Below are 16,945 nucleotides of genomic sequence, written 5' to 3'. Positions count from 1 at the left end.
TGCACGCTCACCTGGCATGAGTGCAGCCCGGGTTCGATCCTCAGCACCACAAACAAACAAAGATGTTGTGTCCACCGAAAACTAAAAAATAAATATTAAAAAAAAATTTCTCCCTCTCTTTCTTTAAAAAACAAAAAAAAAAAGAACACATTCTAGCATCTTAGGTCTCTGAGAACTTCTGTGATTTTCGGCCTTTATCTCTGAGAACTGTTTTTGAAACATTCCAGAAACAAGACCCTGAAATTCCTTGATACTACACACACACACACACACACACACACACACACACACACACGTATGTATATACATGCAATTATGCGTACTAAAAATACCAGTAAGTTGGTTATTGTGAGTTTAAGTTTTAATCAAATACCACACATAAGGTATGACCCAACATATTATTTCCAATCATTCTCAGCTCATTCAAGGAAAAGTTCATTTCCACAAGTAATGGTTGTTCTGAAAACAGGTTTCTCATTCCTCTTCACCATCAGGTAGTGCTGCTTCTCCATAGTGCTCCTTCAACCCAAGTCTTTTATAAAGGCAAAAAACAGAAACTCAACTCACCCCAGCCGAAGTGGGGATGGACCCTGGGAAACATGAGGCTGCCGATAGGTTGGAGTACTTCTGGATCCAGGATCCAAAAGGGTTATGCTTTCTCTGGGCTGTCTTAGTCTTTGGCTTCTTCCGTAGATTCACATACAATGATGATAAAGATTGTCATCTTCAAGACAAGACCCTCATCCTTTCATTTTATCAGTTCGAGGAAAAAATATAGCATGCCCTGCAGGCTAGGCTATGATGCAATGTCCTGTGGTCATTCCCAGCCTTGATCTTGTGCTCATCATTGTAGCAAGAATAGGGATAAGATTGGGTGGGTGGGGGGGGGGGGACAGGGGAGTAAGTATGAATTTTATTAATTCATGGGAAATGATGTCTTTCACTGTGTTTCTTCATCATCCATCTATACATCCATCCATCCATTTGTATCTGTCTGAAGAGAAGTGTTTGTATGAAGCACCAGTATTCTGAATTATTGCAATTTGTATTGAACTAAAGTCCTGAATAGGAGAAGAGGAAAAGAAATAAAAAAGAAATAAAGAGGTTAGCCATGCCATTACTTCACCATCACAACTACTTGGCGCATTTTACCTTAGTAGTCTTAGCCTATAATCTTGCCCCTCTACTCAGTATCCTAAGATTAGTGGGATTTTATATACAATCACTCAGCAGTAATACCCATCGTGTTAAATTTGTAAAATGCCTCCTACGCCCCTTCTTTCCTTCTGTTCCCTCTCACCTCCCAATTTCTCAGATAACTTAGGCATGCCAACTTGTTCCTGCCAAGTGATTCAGCCCAGGAAGCTGATGTATGTCAATGCTGCAAAACGAAATTTATTTTCAGGTCCACAGCTCATCTCAAAAATTCTTCTAAATGTGGCAATCTATTCCACAATACAGCATATTTATTTTCATATAAAATAATGTGTGCACTCAGCCTTTGAGTAAAATGATAGTAGAGAAAGACAGGCTCTATTATCCTTTGTGCTGCCCTTCCTTGGCACTCTGGTCTGAACTCCAATCCAATCAGCAGGGCTGCGCTCACTGTCTCTCACAGAAACCAAACAAGGGTAAGAATATAAGGATATAACTGCTGGCTAGAAATCAATCTTGTTGTGCCACGATCACTTTCATATTCACTGAAATTTCAGTTCCTGAGTGTTTTGACAATTACTGGAAGTTTCCCAAATGGAGGAATAACAATTATAATTTTCCAAGAAGCAACCGCCTTGGGTATTTCAAATTGTTATGATGTTCATGGTGATCTTATTGTCCATTTATGTTTTATCAAGTTGACACTTTCGGAGATGGAAAATGTTTGTTTCTATTATTTAAAGCAATATATGGCTCTTAAAGTGTCACATTATATCTGGCAATTTGACAGTGCCATCAGCCTATCTGAGACCCTGAGGTGGCTCGAGGTACCAGAAGAAGCATGCCCTTTATTTTGCTGACCCACATCCTCATTCTGCTCCCTGGGAAGACATTTTTGGCCATTTTTCTCTGCCGCCTCTGGATCTGTGGCATTGACCTCTGTCCATGTCTATTACTCTCCTTAGCCACATGATGTGGGTATTGGAAACCATCTCTTCTTCTGGAGCTGCAATAGTCTTTGAAGCCTGGCTCTTTTTCTTCAAAGGTTTGAGACCTAAGGGTTGTTTTAGGTCTGTGAATAAATTCAAAGGTTTTTTTTTTAGACCAGAGTTGTGGTTTCCTTAGCAATGAGATCCCTTTAAAAATTAGCAGGGCTTTGATCTACTTGCTTTGGCTTCCATGTGCCAGCAGCCACACACCATGTTATTTGACAGGAAGAATTCTTAAGCCCTGCATATCTCTCTGAGTCCACCACCACCATCCAGGTCTCCTTTATTTGATGTCAGTGGCTATTTCTTTGAGAATCTCTGGAGATACAGCTGGGAAGCTCACATTCTCTGTCTGAGTTTTGCTGCAGATTACTGTATTCAACTGAAAATTTTTATTTAGACCTTTTCTTCAATATTTTGTAGCATCTCATCTTCTACACTGCAAACACCAACTTCTATACTCTCTACTCTCCTTTAATTCTGCTTGTCTAGTGACCTGTTCTTTTCTGAGATATATACTTGTAATAATCTTGCCAAAGGCAGCCAATAATAGCCAATACACATTAATGTCCTTGTCCTAGTAAGCCACTGCCTTACAAACTACAAGTTGGAGGCATCCACTCTGCCTCCCAAGTTACTCATGGCAACAGATTTTCTAGCTGCTCTTCACAGCATAAAAGGAGCAGCTAGACTCTCACACATCCCAGCCTCTGCTGTTGACCTTCTTGTTGCCTAGCACTGAAGTCTATGCCATAGTATAGCTTTGCTTTAAAGCAGCCTGATTCAAAAACAGCATTTTTTTTCTCAGTCAAGATACAGTGTACCATGTCTAAATAAATACACCCTCAAATTATAGTGATTTGACCCAATAAAAGTTATTTCTCATTCATTTCAAGTAGAAAACAGATTGAATGGCTTTTTTTCCATCTCTTAGGGATTTCACTTATAACCTCTGGCTTCATAGGAAGTCACAGAAAAAGAAGATAAAGTTGGAGAGCTATACAGGATGGGTTTGAAGGTCAGGACTACAAGAGGATTACATTTCTACTGCCTATGTTCCTCTGGCTAGGATTTCATCATCAGGCCCAGTGGAAGAATATTTGTTGGGCAAGAAGCATATTAGGCTGATATAAAGAATTTTACCAGGGCTAGGGATGCGGCTCAAGCGGTAGCACGCTCGCCCGACATGCGTGCGGCCCGGATTCATTCCTCAGCACCACATACCAACAAAGATGTTGTGTCCGCCTAGAACTAAAAAATAAATATTAAAAAAATTCTCTCTCTCTCTCTCTCTCTCTCTCTTTAAAAAAAAAGAATTTTACCAGTTTCCCTTTCAGTGGACTAAGCCCACAACCTAAAATGAACCATGCCAAAATGAGCCAAAATAACATGGCACACAGCAAGTTGCATGACAATGTAGGAAGTGCGGCCTTTCTGTGGGCTCTGGAAGAAGAAATTTCAGGAACACATAACACTGATTCTCCTACAGGCAACTGCAAGCTCTTAGTGTCAAGGGTACAGATTCTGGCTTCACCATCTTTTGGCCATGGCACCTTAAGCAAATTACTTACCCTCTTCAGTGTCCTTCCCTGTAAAATGGAACTAATGAAAGAATTGCTCTATCAGAGGGGCATAGGTCACATAGAGAGAGTAATTAGTGAAAGTCTGGCACATAATTAGTGTTATATAAGATTGTATAAGTGTCACAAAGCAAAGTGTTGAAAGGTCAGTACAGAATACACCAATCATTAGCAAATGTGTCATTTTCTATTAAAGCTATTTGACTAGAAAGTTTTACCACACACACACACACACACACACACACACACACACACACATACACACACTTTAAATTCTAGCTCACATGGATCAAAAGCCAAAATAATGACTATTTTAATGACTCTTTGCCATTTTAGTTTAGCTCATTTAAATTCTGCATGATTTATTTTATGCTGTGTAGTAAGTCAATGGAAAAAGACACTAATAAAACTTCTTACGTCTTCGTATGAGCCTAATCTGATTCTCACCTATAGAACAGTTTTCTTAAATGTCAGAGAGGAATTATCTTATTAATAACAGGAAAATGTATCAGAAATTGTAACGGTGTGAGAAAATGTTGTCTTTTATTTATAAGTTAATTTGTTAATTTACCAAAATTTAATAATCACTTATTATGTGCCAGAAATGAAACTAAGCAACAAGAAAAAGCTATAAATAATTGATTCTCCCTATGGCAGTAGGAGCAGATTATATGTGTATGGTGGAGAATTTTTTTATTATGCACAGTGTGATGGATAAGTAATTGGAGTTTGAGCAGGTACCCTGGATGCTCTACTTTCTCCACTTAGCATCAGATTCAAATGTGCTTCCAGGACTGTGTCATGGCAACTCTGACACTCTGGACTCCTCCACCATGTCAGTCAGTGTTCTGGGAAGAAACAGCCAGTCCACTGAAAATGAGTGAGTTGAAGGAAGTTTTAAAAAGAGACAGACTAACAAAATGTGGGCAAAGGATGGAGAAACACAGAGATACTGGAGCACACCAGGGCTGCTAAACCGTGAGCACCACTGAGCATCATTACCACCCACAGTCCTGGGAGGAAAAGAGAGAAAGCGGTCCCCAGAAACTGGGGAAAGAAGGCTGCCCATCCGAAGGTGTGAACTTTGGTCCAGGGTGTGGCCATGCCAACACGACCCTGCAGGAAATGAGCCAGGGCAATAAATTCTCAAAACTTCCCTCCCTTTGAACTCCTCCTAATCTTTCTCACTGTCCCAAACAAGTGGAAGCCAGGGAGAAAAGGATCCTGTTGATGAATGAGTTTTCACATTTCTGCCTCCTAAGTAGCCAAAGAGGGTGAAGACAGGAGAAAGAGGAGTGAATTAGGAGGAAGAGGGAGAAGATATCCAAGGTGAAAATGGTCCAGAATGATGCTGAGGAGTAAAGAGAACAGCCAACATAATTGTTTTAAATAAGTGGTGCACTCACCCAACGGTGCAGCAAACTTAAAGATTATTAAAATTAAAATATTTAAACACATTAAATATCATTAAAATTATATTAGTCAAAACTTTACAATACTCAACTTAGTTTACACGGAAACAGCTCTCTTTTATGATAAATATTATCTTAGGTTATTAATATTTGATTATTTTATCACAGTAATAAGTGAGCCAGCAAATGTAGGACTGGGAGTAAACATATTTGACTCAGCACACAGCGACAGACGATAGCTGAAGCGTAAAGTGGCACCCAGAGGCCTATCCTGTGCCAGCATGAGGTGGCCCCTGGAAAGGGTCACGGTGATTTTTCAAGTGATGAAGCACATGAGTGAAACCAGAATGAGAGAAACCAGACCATATTTAAAGGGTAGAGAAGAGAGTTTCTTGGTGAAGTTTTATGCTGAGCATGTGGCCATATTCACTTGGTACCGCAAATGGAGTAGCAGTTGTCTGGCTACGGACGATATTCTAAGTCATTTTTCCTAATCTGTTCTTCCTTACAGTATCAAAAGCCTTCTGTGTCTTATAGAAGTTGTCACTGATGGTTAACATCTGTGTGGTCCTCGTGTCTGAAAATTTCACGGGTCAGCATCACCTCTACTGCAGGCTTGGTCCATTTTCACAGACCAGTTTTGCAGGCAACATAAATGATTAATGGATCCTGTGTGGTGAACGAGCAGCTTGTTTTGGTGTTTCTGACCTGGGTACTTTAAAACTCATTACTGGTACCTACTGAAGCTTTTCTAATGGATTTAAAATAGATTCCACTACTGTTAACATGATTCTGCTCTTATGCAATCCTGGTGTTCAGGTTGCTTGTTAATGTGTTATTACTTGTCATTGTTAGGCACTATCAATAGACTTACATTTTTCAAAAAGCCAATCTATATCCAGGGTGACAGTTTATCATATTTCATTTAGAAAAGAACAGTATTTAGCACAAAGTTGCATGTCTGCTCAATGGGCTTTTGACATTGTAAGTGCTTTTTGAAAGTAAAATTTATGTTTTTAATGTTGTAAATGAAGGTAGGTTGACATTAAAGTAGTGTCCTGGAGCAGTCCCCATAGTGAACCCTGGCTTTTTTGTTCAATGTATCTTCTTTCACATGTTTGGTGTTTGTAAGTATACTTGCAAACACATTGCTCTGCCTCTTTTTCCATGGATAAGGACATATTTCAAGCTCACCAATCAGATAAACTCTTTTGCCTAACCACTTTGATCAGGTCATGAATGAGCACCAATCAGATAAACTTCTATCCCTAACCACTATGATCAGGTCATGAATAAGAGTGTGATTTGAGCACCATCCCATTAATTTTTCCTGAAGACTTAATATACAGATTATGGGGCAAACTATCTTTCTTCCTCCAGGATTTAAGGTGATTAAGCAATTAAGGTGATGCTGCTGTCACAAATACCCTACCTTCTTACAATGTAGAAGCAATTCGCAATGGGAGAATGAGAATAACTAATAAGGGCAATAAGCTAACTTAACACATGCAAGAAAAGACTTTATTACCAACCCTTTCTTTGCTGGATATTATAAAATCTAGAATCTCATTGTATTCCTGTATAACTCATTTATGCTAATCTGACTTCATCCTTTGGGTGTTTAGACATCTCTTAGTTTAGAGAAGCCAGGAGACTCTGATGATGGACATACCAGGATTGCATGTTGTGTAGGAAGAAAATTGGGATTAACAGAAGATGGAGAAATGAATGTGAAAAACAGAGAAGAAAATAAATGTGAATAATAGAGAAGAAAAAACAATAAGTAGAAAGTAAGAAAAGAAAATTAAGGCCACAAGCAATAAGCCACCAAATCTATATTAAAAACCAAATTGTAATCAAACTTGGTATTTGCTGAAAGAATTAAAATAGATGAAAGACAGATGGTAGGATTTTTCAAAGACTTATAAAGCCTTATGTTTTTTTTAGTTTCAAGATTTCAGAAGAACTGAAGATATCAGCAGCCAAGAAATGTTATAGAGGGCCATTCAGGGAAATTGAATGCATTAACAAAGAAGTGTCAAATGAGTAAATGAAATGGCACCCTGAAAGAGGACAATCAGTATGCACTCATATTCTTAACTGTGAAGTAACTTAGAAAATACAATGTTTATGGCAAAGGGTTCTGAGGACTTTGTCACTACAAACAACAAAGTATAACAAACTTAAAGTGATACCCCCACTACCTAATGTAGGCAAATTTCACTGTTGATATTTAAAACATTGCATTTGTTTAAGGAAATATCATTACCAAGAGGAAGCAAATAAAAAGGAAGATCCAGAAAGAAAGAAACATAAAATTAGACCCACCAAAAGTAAGGTATGGGCGTACTTGCCCAAAATTACTAGGGAATATAGTATTTCAAAGGAATTTGTTTACATTGATGGAACATCCTTATTGATCAAATTCTTAAACATTGTTAGCTATTGAAGGAAATTTTTATGAACTTAATTATAATTGTATTCACTCCCTCAAAATAACATATGTGAATTAGAAAAAAAAACATTTTTGATAGTTGAAGTGGTTGTTCTGAAATGAGTATCATAAGATAAGAAAGTCATGGGGCACTTATCATTGATCCCAGATGTCTGTACTTTCAGAATTTTGATATTTGAATTTTCATTTTACTTATTTATTTTTCTTTCTTTCCTTCTGTTGAGTTGCCATTTATCTATTGTTGCTTAAGTGCTTTTCAGATCTCAATGGTTTATCATTACATTTAGGTAACCTTATTCACTAAGGAAAAAGAATTGTGTGCAAGCTGTAGTCAGTGAATAAAACCTTCAAGCCACTTTGTGGTAAAGCTCATGGGCTTGCTAAGCTGACAACTATTCCCAGAAAGCCTAATACCCTCTCTCTCTCTCTTTCTAGTTCTTATTCAGTTTTGGTATTCCACAGTAGCCTGACAGAGAAAGCCTAGAAGCTATGAAGTATATAATATGGTATAAATAATGAAAAAAGCTCTTAGTTTATAATTTAATAAAAGAAAATTATAACTTTACTTCTATACATCAAGATGTATCAAAAACAGAATGAGAAAGAAACCAAGACTTCAACATATAATTTTAGATGGGAGTACCTAAAATGACAATACTAAAATTCAAATTCTGAAATTCCAATCATAAAAAAGAATTTCTATGTAAATATTTTAAAATTGTTTGAAGAAACATTCGCCTCATAATATATTCTACGGTACTCTCAATTATGTGAACCCAGAGGCTTCAACCATCAAAGCTGAGAGATTTTGAGCAATCAAATGACTAATGCACTTTATGATATTTACAGAATTACCTTTAGATACTGATTGTGACTCACTGAACCCAGGACCAATCTCACTCATCTTTGTCATCTCTTGCTATACTTGGTTCAGTACTGCACATAGCAGGTGCCCTCATAAAGCTTGTCAAATGACTGTCAACTTTGCAAAAACTCAAAATACATTGTTGACTGCCTGGGTAAATAGATAAATATGTATTTGGATATATAGCTCTATTGGGGGAAAATCATTCATGAGTTCATCAATCAATTATAAACCCAAACAATTAATTCCTTCCAAAGATATTTATTGAATCTTTAAGATAAATGTACCAATAAAAGAATCTCTGCCCTGAAGAGTACTATAGTTCCTTTGAAGAATGCAATGTGCATCATGATACCTAAAGTTTCTTTTATTTCTGCAATATTTGGCAGCATATCTATTTAAAATGTCAAATAAAACTGAAATTTTGAAAGTTTTATAACATTATTCCTTACATTTATTACTTACTTTCACCCAGAATAGTTGATGCATTTTATAAACTCTGAAGTACAGTCCTCAACTCTATGATTTGATTTATGACTTATTATCTTTACAGTGGTGTAAAAGTGATACGCATTCAGTAGTAACCATAGTTTAAATTCTAAATTGCAATCTTTTCCCAGGACAGCAAGGTGCAAGATAATGCTAGGCAGAGGCAGTGAGCTGCAGCTCGCTCGCGGTCAGCCACACAATCACAAGGGTAGTCACCAAGAGTCTGCAGTGGGCTGTGCCTCTCGGCTATGATGGTCAGTAGTTGAGGTGCACTAAAAGCATTTCAACTTACAATATTTTCAGCTTACGTTGGGTTTATCAGGACGTAACCTCATTGTAAACTGAAAATCACTGGTACTCAGTTTTATTAATTATTTTATTTTAAAAGAGCAAAATCTCAGTAGAAAGAAAAAAATGACTTGCCAAATGTTACTATAGTAAATCTAAATTAAAGAATCTATTTCAGTTAAGAGAGATATATATATAATCAGAACATAACAATTATAAATATTTATGCCCCAAACAATGGAGCATCTATGTACATCAAACAAACCCTTCTCAATTTTAAGAGTCAAATAGACCACAACACAATAATACTGGGTGACTTTAACACACCTCTCTCCCTACTGGACAGATCTTTAGTTCTGAAAACTACAGAACACTAAAGAAAGAAATTAAAGAAAACCTCAGAAGATGGAAAGATCTTCCATGCTCCTGGATAGATAGAATTAATATTGTCAAAATGGCCATACTACTGAAAACATTATACAGATTTAATGCAATTCCTATTAAAATTCCAAAAGAGGTCTTTCACTTCTTTTGTTAGCTTTTTATGTTTTTTGAGGCTATTATGAATGGGGTAATTTTCCTAATTTCTCTTTTAGTGGATTCATTGCTGATGTATAGGAATGTGTTTGATCTATGGGAGTTGATTTTATATCCTGCTACTTTGCTGAATTCATTTATTAGTTCTAGAAGTTTTCTGGTGGAATTTTTTGGATCTTCTAGATATAGAATCATGTCATCAGCAAATAGTAATAATTTGAGTTTTTTTTACCTATTTATAACTCTTTAATTTCTTTCTTTTGTCTAATTGCTCTGGCTAGAGTTTCAAGATGATTTCTAGAGACATATGATTTACCCAAACCTAATGAGGAGGTCATACACGATTTAAACAGATAAATTTCAAGTAATGAAATAGAAAATGCCATCAAAAGCCTACCAACCAAGAAAAGCCCAGGACCAGACAGATTCTCAGCTGAGTTCTACAAGACTTTCAAAATCCCTCTATTAAAATCCCAGTGACATTCTTCATAGAAATAGAAAAAGCAATCAAAATTTATTTGGAAAAGTAAGAGACCCAGAATAGCTAAAGCAATCCTTAGTAAGAAAAGTGAACCAGGAGGCATCACAATACCAGACCTTAAACTATACTACAGAGCTATAGTAATAAAAGTGGCATCATATAGACGAATGGTACAGAAGAGAGGACCCAGAGACAAATCCACATAAATATACTTATGTCATATTAGACAAAGGTGTCAAAAACATCCATTGGAGAAAAAATAGCCTAGTCAACAAATAGTGCTGGCAAAACTGGAAATCCATATGTAGTAAAATGAAATTAAACCTCTGTCTCTCACTCTGCACAAAAATCATCACAAAGTGGATCAAAATCTTGGGCACTAGAACAGAGACCCTGCACATAATAGAAGAAAAGATAGGCCCAAATCTCTACCATGTCAACCTAGGATCTGACTTCCTTAACAAGACTCCTAAAGTGCGAGAAATAAAATCAACAATCAACAAAAAGGACAGAATCAAATTTAAAACCTTCTTCTCAGCAAAGGAAACAATCAATAACATGAGGAGAGAGCCTACAGATTTGAAGAAAATCTTTACCACATGCACCTCTGATAAAGCATTAATCTCTAGGATATATAAAGAACTCAAAAAACTTAACGTCATAAAAACAAATAACCCAGTCAATAAATGGCCTAAGGAACTGAACAGACACTTCACAGAAGAAGAAATACAATCAATCAACAAATATATAAAAAAAAGTGTTAAACATCTCTAGCTATTAGAGAAATGAAATCAAAACTATATAGGATTTCATCTCACTTCATTTAGAATGGCAGCTATTAAGAATACAAACAACAATAAGTGTTGGCAATGATGTGGGGAGAAAGGCACACTCATTGCACTGAAAATTGATGCAATCACTATGAAAAACAGTATAGAGATTCTTTGAAAACTTAGAATGGAACCACTATTCGACCCAGCTATCCCACTCCTTGGTCTATACCCAAAGGACTTAAAATGAGCATACTACAATAATGCAGCCACATCAATATTTATAGCAGTTCAATTCACAATAACCAAACTATGGAACTAATCTAGATGTCCTTCAATAGATGAATGAATAAGAAAATGTAGTACATATTCTCAATGATTCCATTACTCAGCTTTAAAGAAGAATGAAATTATGGATTTGCCAGTAAATTAATGGAGTTGGAGAATATCATGCTAAGCAAAATAAGCCAATCTCAAAAAACCAAAGGCAAAATGTTTTTTTCTAATATGCAGGTACTAATTCACAATAAGGCAGGGGGCACTAGGGAAGAAAAGCATTACTTTAGGTAGAGAGAATTGAATACGGAGAGGGTGGGAAGGGGATATAGGGATAGGAAAGATAGTAGAATGAAACATAAAATTATATATATATATGCATGACCAGTATGATTCTACAATGTGTACACTCAGAAAAATAAGAAATTATATCCCATCTATGCATAATATATCAAAGTGCATAAATGTATTCTACTGTGATGTATAACTAATTAAAACAAATTAAAAAATTAAAAGGATATATTTCAGCAGAATTAAACCTTTATTTTGCTTGTCCATCACATGCACTGATAATTCCAGAGTATTATTTAATGATGATGAATTTGTGCCTTTTTTCATTAACTTTTTGCATTTGAAATTTGTGAATAACTTGGTTCAAGATCTTTGTTCTTTCATTCCAAATTATTAAATGTCTGATTAACAAGATAAGTTCAGCTCTCAAAAGTTTTTTTTTTTAATAATTTAGGTAAGCCAGGCAGTGATTAAGGAGGCTGAGGCAGGATGATCCCAAGTTTGAAGCCATCTCAGCAACTTAGTGAGACCCTAGCCTCAAAATAAAAAAATAAAAATCTCTGGGGGGATATAGCCCCGTGGTCAAGCACCTCTGAGTTAATTCTCCAGTACCACACCAAAAAAAAAAAAATTAGGCAAGAAATACTAAATGTTCAGTTTTATCAAGTCCTCAATATATCCAAGTATGCTAGTCAGCTTTTCCATTACTGAAACAAAATATCTGAGATAAATTCATGCAATGAGAGAAAAAAAAATATTTTGACTCACAGTTTTGGAGACTAAAGTCCATGGTTACTTGGTCCTGTGGTGAATAAGGACATCACAGAAGGGAGCACATTATAACAGAGAGAAAAAGTAGTGATTGGGGACCAGATCATGCCCTCAATTCCCATATCATCAGAGTGTCATGGCTGGGAACTAAGACTTTAGCACCAGCACCTTTGAAGGACAATTAAGATCCAAACTACCACAGCCAAGAACTGTGATTTGCATGTATCAGTATGTTTAAGTCTTACAAAAGCTTTACTGGATAAGCACAATTTCATCATCATTTTACATTCTACAGATCATTCAAAATAAATGGAAAGCTATGTTGCCCTTGAATTTTGACCAGCTTCTCATATGACTTCTGGAAAGAAGACTGAAAAGAAAAGAAGAGGGAAGGGTGTGAAGAAAAAAAGGACCAGAATATAGTTCAGTGGCAGAGTGCTTGTCTAGAATGCATAAATGCATGAGGCCTTAGGTTTGGTCCCCAGCATTGCAAATAAGTAAGGAAATAAGCAAGTAAATAAATAAACAAGCCAAAAGGAAAAAGAACAATTCCTGTTCAGAACTTGCTAAATACACACCAGTAGAGATCACTCAGTTAGAAATTAGGTCATACCACCTGGTACAGGAAGAAAAGGTCATTATATGGTTCCACAGTACACACACTGCAGGACATACCATTGGTTTTGAGCTTCAGGTTTGCTTTTTGTACCACACAGAGTGGAAAGAAAGGAGGGTAAACAGAAAATAGCAAATTGCCCTAGATCATTTCGAGATTTTAGGTATGCTGAAGAATTCCACAAAAATCAAGCTAATTTTAGGAATACCAGGTAGAAAATAATAGATCCTATCACAGAGAAAGACAAAGCACTGCCCCTCATGAAATAGAAACTCCAATTTTTTCTTGTTATGAAATGAAAACCAAGTCCTAAAGGTAACAAGACAAAAGCCAAACAAGTTTGGTTCGTGGGAAGAGCTGTCAGCAACAGCTTTGTAGACCATCTTGAGGACAGAGTTAATATTTAGGTACTTCATAAAACTGAACATACATGTACATATGTTTGTAAAATACAAAATACATCTATATGAATTAAATCAACATTATTTGTTGATCTCAAATATCAGACATCACGTGAAGTGCTCTTCACTGACGACGTCATCTAACGGTCCCAACAGCCCTTTGATGGTTAAGTGCTGTCATATCCTCATTGTGAGGATGAGGAAGCCAATGTTGGTGACTGGCCCTTTGTTACACAGCTAAGCAGAAAGTGTCATCAGACTTGGGCGCCTGGTTCCAACACCCAGCACCCATGCTATTTCATTGCTCTTCACCTTCCTGAGCAGCCAACTTGCATTTGATAAGGGCCCACTGGCCGCTGGCCCAAAGGCAAATACCATAAAGGTCAAAATGGAAGCAGAGAAAATAGGGCAGCTTACTGACCTCGGTGGGTCTTGAACTACGTGACTGTGCAGTGCCCCAAGTCCTCTAGGAGTCTGTCAGGATTCAGTATCCAGTAGGTGTACTTGCTGGTAATGGGGCAGCAAGGGGACAGGATTGTTCTGTGTGATAAGCAAGTGTGTGTCTTAAAAATGCCGAAAGATTTAAGGAGGTGATTTCTCAGTTATTTCTAGTGAGAAAATGCTGCTTGTGGGGGACCTGCCCTTCAGTTGGAGATGCAGGTAAAAGGGACTATGCAGAATGAAGTGCTGGAGAGCCATCGGCCCCGCGTGTCATCTGTCTTGGTAAGCCCCCTTGTGTGTTGACTGTGGTGTACCCACTCACCAACCAGATCAGGGCGTTTGAGGGTGCTTATCAAAACTCTCATATCTTTACTGACACTGTCTACTTGTTATATAAATTATGGGAGAAGAGTGTTAAAAATCTCTGCCAGAGAATTTGTATATATCTGCTTCTATAAAATATCTGTCAATTTATGCATTGTGTAATTTGGAGCTCTGTTGCTAGATATACGCACATCTAAAACAGTTTTGTCTTCTTCATGAATTTCCACTTTCTCTTTTATGTTAAACTTCTAATCTCCTTGTCTTAATGTCTAGTTGGTCTTGTATTTTTACAGACTGATTAGCTGTTTTAGCCTGATGTTTACGTGATGTACCTGTTGCCAACATTTTATTTTCAGGCTGTCTGATTTTATACTTAAAGTGGTCTTTCCTTTTGTTATCTTCTTTGATAATTCATGCCTTTTAGTTAAAAGTGCGTTATTGATAAGATTGGATGTAAGCCTGCCATCTACCTAACCTTATTTTTTCTGCTCTATTACCTGCCTTCTTTGTTAGCCCAGTGGTTTTAGTATCCCATTTCTTTTCTCTTGGCTTTTGAACTTTACCGTTTTGTGTTGTTTTTCAACAGTTGCTGAAGTAAGCACAATATCCTTCTTTAACAATTTCCTTTTTAATTAATATTTTACCCTTCATGTCTAATAAAAGAACCATATGCAGTATGATTTCATTGACCCTCCTCCTGTGCTTTTTGCTATTGTGTTGTGAGTTTTATAGCTACATAAGCCACAAACTATTACTACTTTAAACAATTACGACTTACTCTTTTTACATTAAACAATTTTTTTAAAGAATTAAGAAGGAAAAAAGTATGTTTTGTATTCATTCAAAGTTATTGGATATAGGCCACCATCTTGGAAGAGGATTGTCATTTGAGGCTAAGCAAATCTTTTCAACTCAGGGATCACTAAAGTAAATGACAGCTGAGGATTCTGTTGCTGGGTCTCTCGGCAGTGGAAGTAGGGAGTTCTTTATTCCCCAAGGGGACCTGCAGCATGCATTATCTTGACTACCAAAGTATCAAGTGACAGCTGGGAAAACTGATATTCTTTATTATTCATTTCAAGGGGACTGCCTTTAGAAGTTCAACATTAGAATTGTGGCAATAAGTGTGATATATACATTTTTATTATAGTTGTGGATCAATTTTATGCTTTCATTTTTAAACCAGAACTGATTTATAAACACCATTAAATGCCTTTCAAGGGTCCATGAAATGACCATAGATTTGTGTCTTTTCTCTCTTAAGAATAATTATTTTAATAATCTTCCTAATAGCAAATTATTGAATTTCTGAAATTATTTTATTGAATATACCTGTGTTTAATTAAATGTGTTATTTAGGATTTTTGCATCTGCTTTAATATTTTATTTTCTTTTTTATCTTACATTTGCCAGATTTTGGTATTTGTTACATTAACTTTAACAACAGAATTTTTGTGTGTGTGCTAGGCAAATTAATAGACCTCCAATAATACCTAGGCCTTAATCCTCAGAATCTGTGAATATGTTAGCTTATTGTGTTAGATGTTACTCTGTTAAGGATTTTGAGGTAGATTACTTTGGTGGACTCAAGCACCCTTATAAGAGGAGCCCAGGGGCAGTGTCACAGTCAGAGAAGGAGATACTCTACACTAGCTTTAATGATGGAGGAACAGCCATAAGCCAAGAAGGGCACCAAGCCCTAGAGATTGGGAGAGGCAAGCCTCGCCTTCAGAAGTGTAGCTACAACCTGGATTTTAGCCCAGAGAAACCTATTTCACACTTCTGAACTTCAGCACTGGAAGATTTAAAAAAAAAATGTGTTGTTTCGGTCATTGAATTTGTTATAATTTGCTCCAGCAGCAATAGGATAGTAATGCATTTTCTTTTGTCATTTTCAGAATTATCTCATTCTAATAGTATGTCAGCAGACATAAAACTGAACCTCTCCAGATTAAGTCCGAATTGCCACAGAAAAATTATATTGATTTAATTATAATTCCTAATTTCAAGATAACAAGGCACAAATCTCTTTTACATGAAGATTTCTTAAAACAGAGAGAAATCAAAATCTGTGTGTTTGTGTGTGTGTGTGCACATATGCATGTTGGAGGTTGGCATGAACAACTACTCACAAGTATATTTTTGTTTTAAAATAAACATCTGTAATTGATACAAATATTTCCAATAAGCAGAGGATATCTGCCATTATAAAATTGTTCATTTTTTTTTTAAACTCAGGATATAGTTGATACAGCAAGAGTCTATCTTGTTATTGTAACTGCTCTTCAGACAGGTCCAAGCAAAGCCAGAGCCTCCCTTTCCACTGGCAGGAAACTTGTTCTTTCAGAACTGGACACCCAGTTCTCCTGCTATTTTCACTCTTAAATGACGTGAAGGGCAACCCACTAACATTTCTGCATTGCTTTGTTTCCTAGTTTGCACTAAAACCCAACTTGTGTTCACAGGTGTTGTTAGCCTCTCCTTCACTGAATCAATTACATGACTGAAAAAGAATTTGTGGGACCAAAGAGGGCATTTTCTGATCTTTGGTCTCAAATGACAGCATAAATAGTAAAGTACATGGCATTGATCCAACACCTCTTTATATATATTTGTATTTTTACTTCCTTGTGTCAAGAAACAAGTAATGCTTTACCAAGAATGTAGACTAACTAGTTGGATTAGTTTTATGTATTTTTTAAATTTTTAATAAAAAGGAACAGAAGGTAAATGTTTTCTTTAATTTGGGTTTCATTAAAAACTGCAAGTCTGATACTTCAGTTAAACATTGAAAAATACAGTAA

General features: G+C 36.4%; 1 long non-coding RNA gene across 1 annotated transcript; it reads right to left on the bottom strand.

The window, feature by feature from the left end:
* Positions 1-339: 339 nt before the first annotated feature.
* LOC144365286 (uncharacterized) lies at positions 340-6,940 on the bottom strand. Its single transcript, XR_013423590.1, has 2 exons — positions 3,288-6,940; positions 340-1,061 (listed from the first exon to the last, which is right to left on the bottom strand). It is a non-coding gene; the product is annotated as an uncharacterized LOC144365286 (long non-coding RNA).
* Between the last annotated feature and the right edge of the window lie 10,005 nt (positions 6,941-16,945).

Source organism: Ictidomys tridecemlineatus, chromosome 7, assembly GCF_052094955.1.
Source record: "Ictidomys tridecemlineatus isolate mIctTri1 chromosome 7, mIctTri1.hap1, whole genome shotgun sequence".
In the NCBI taxonomy this organism is placed as follows: Eukaryota; Metazoa; Chordata; class Mammalia; order Rodentia; family Sciuridae; genus Ictidomys; species Ictidomys tridecemlineatus.
The sequence above is the reverse complement of the archived record's forward strand: the minus strand, read 5'-3'. Positions and strand labels throughout refer to the sequence as shown.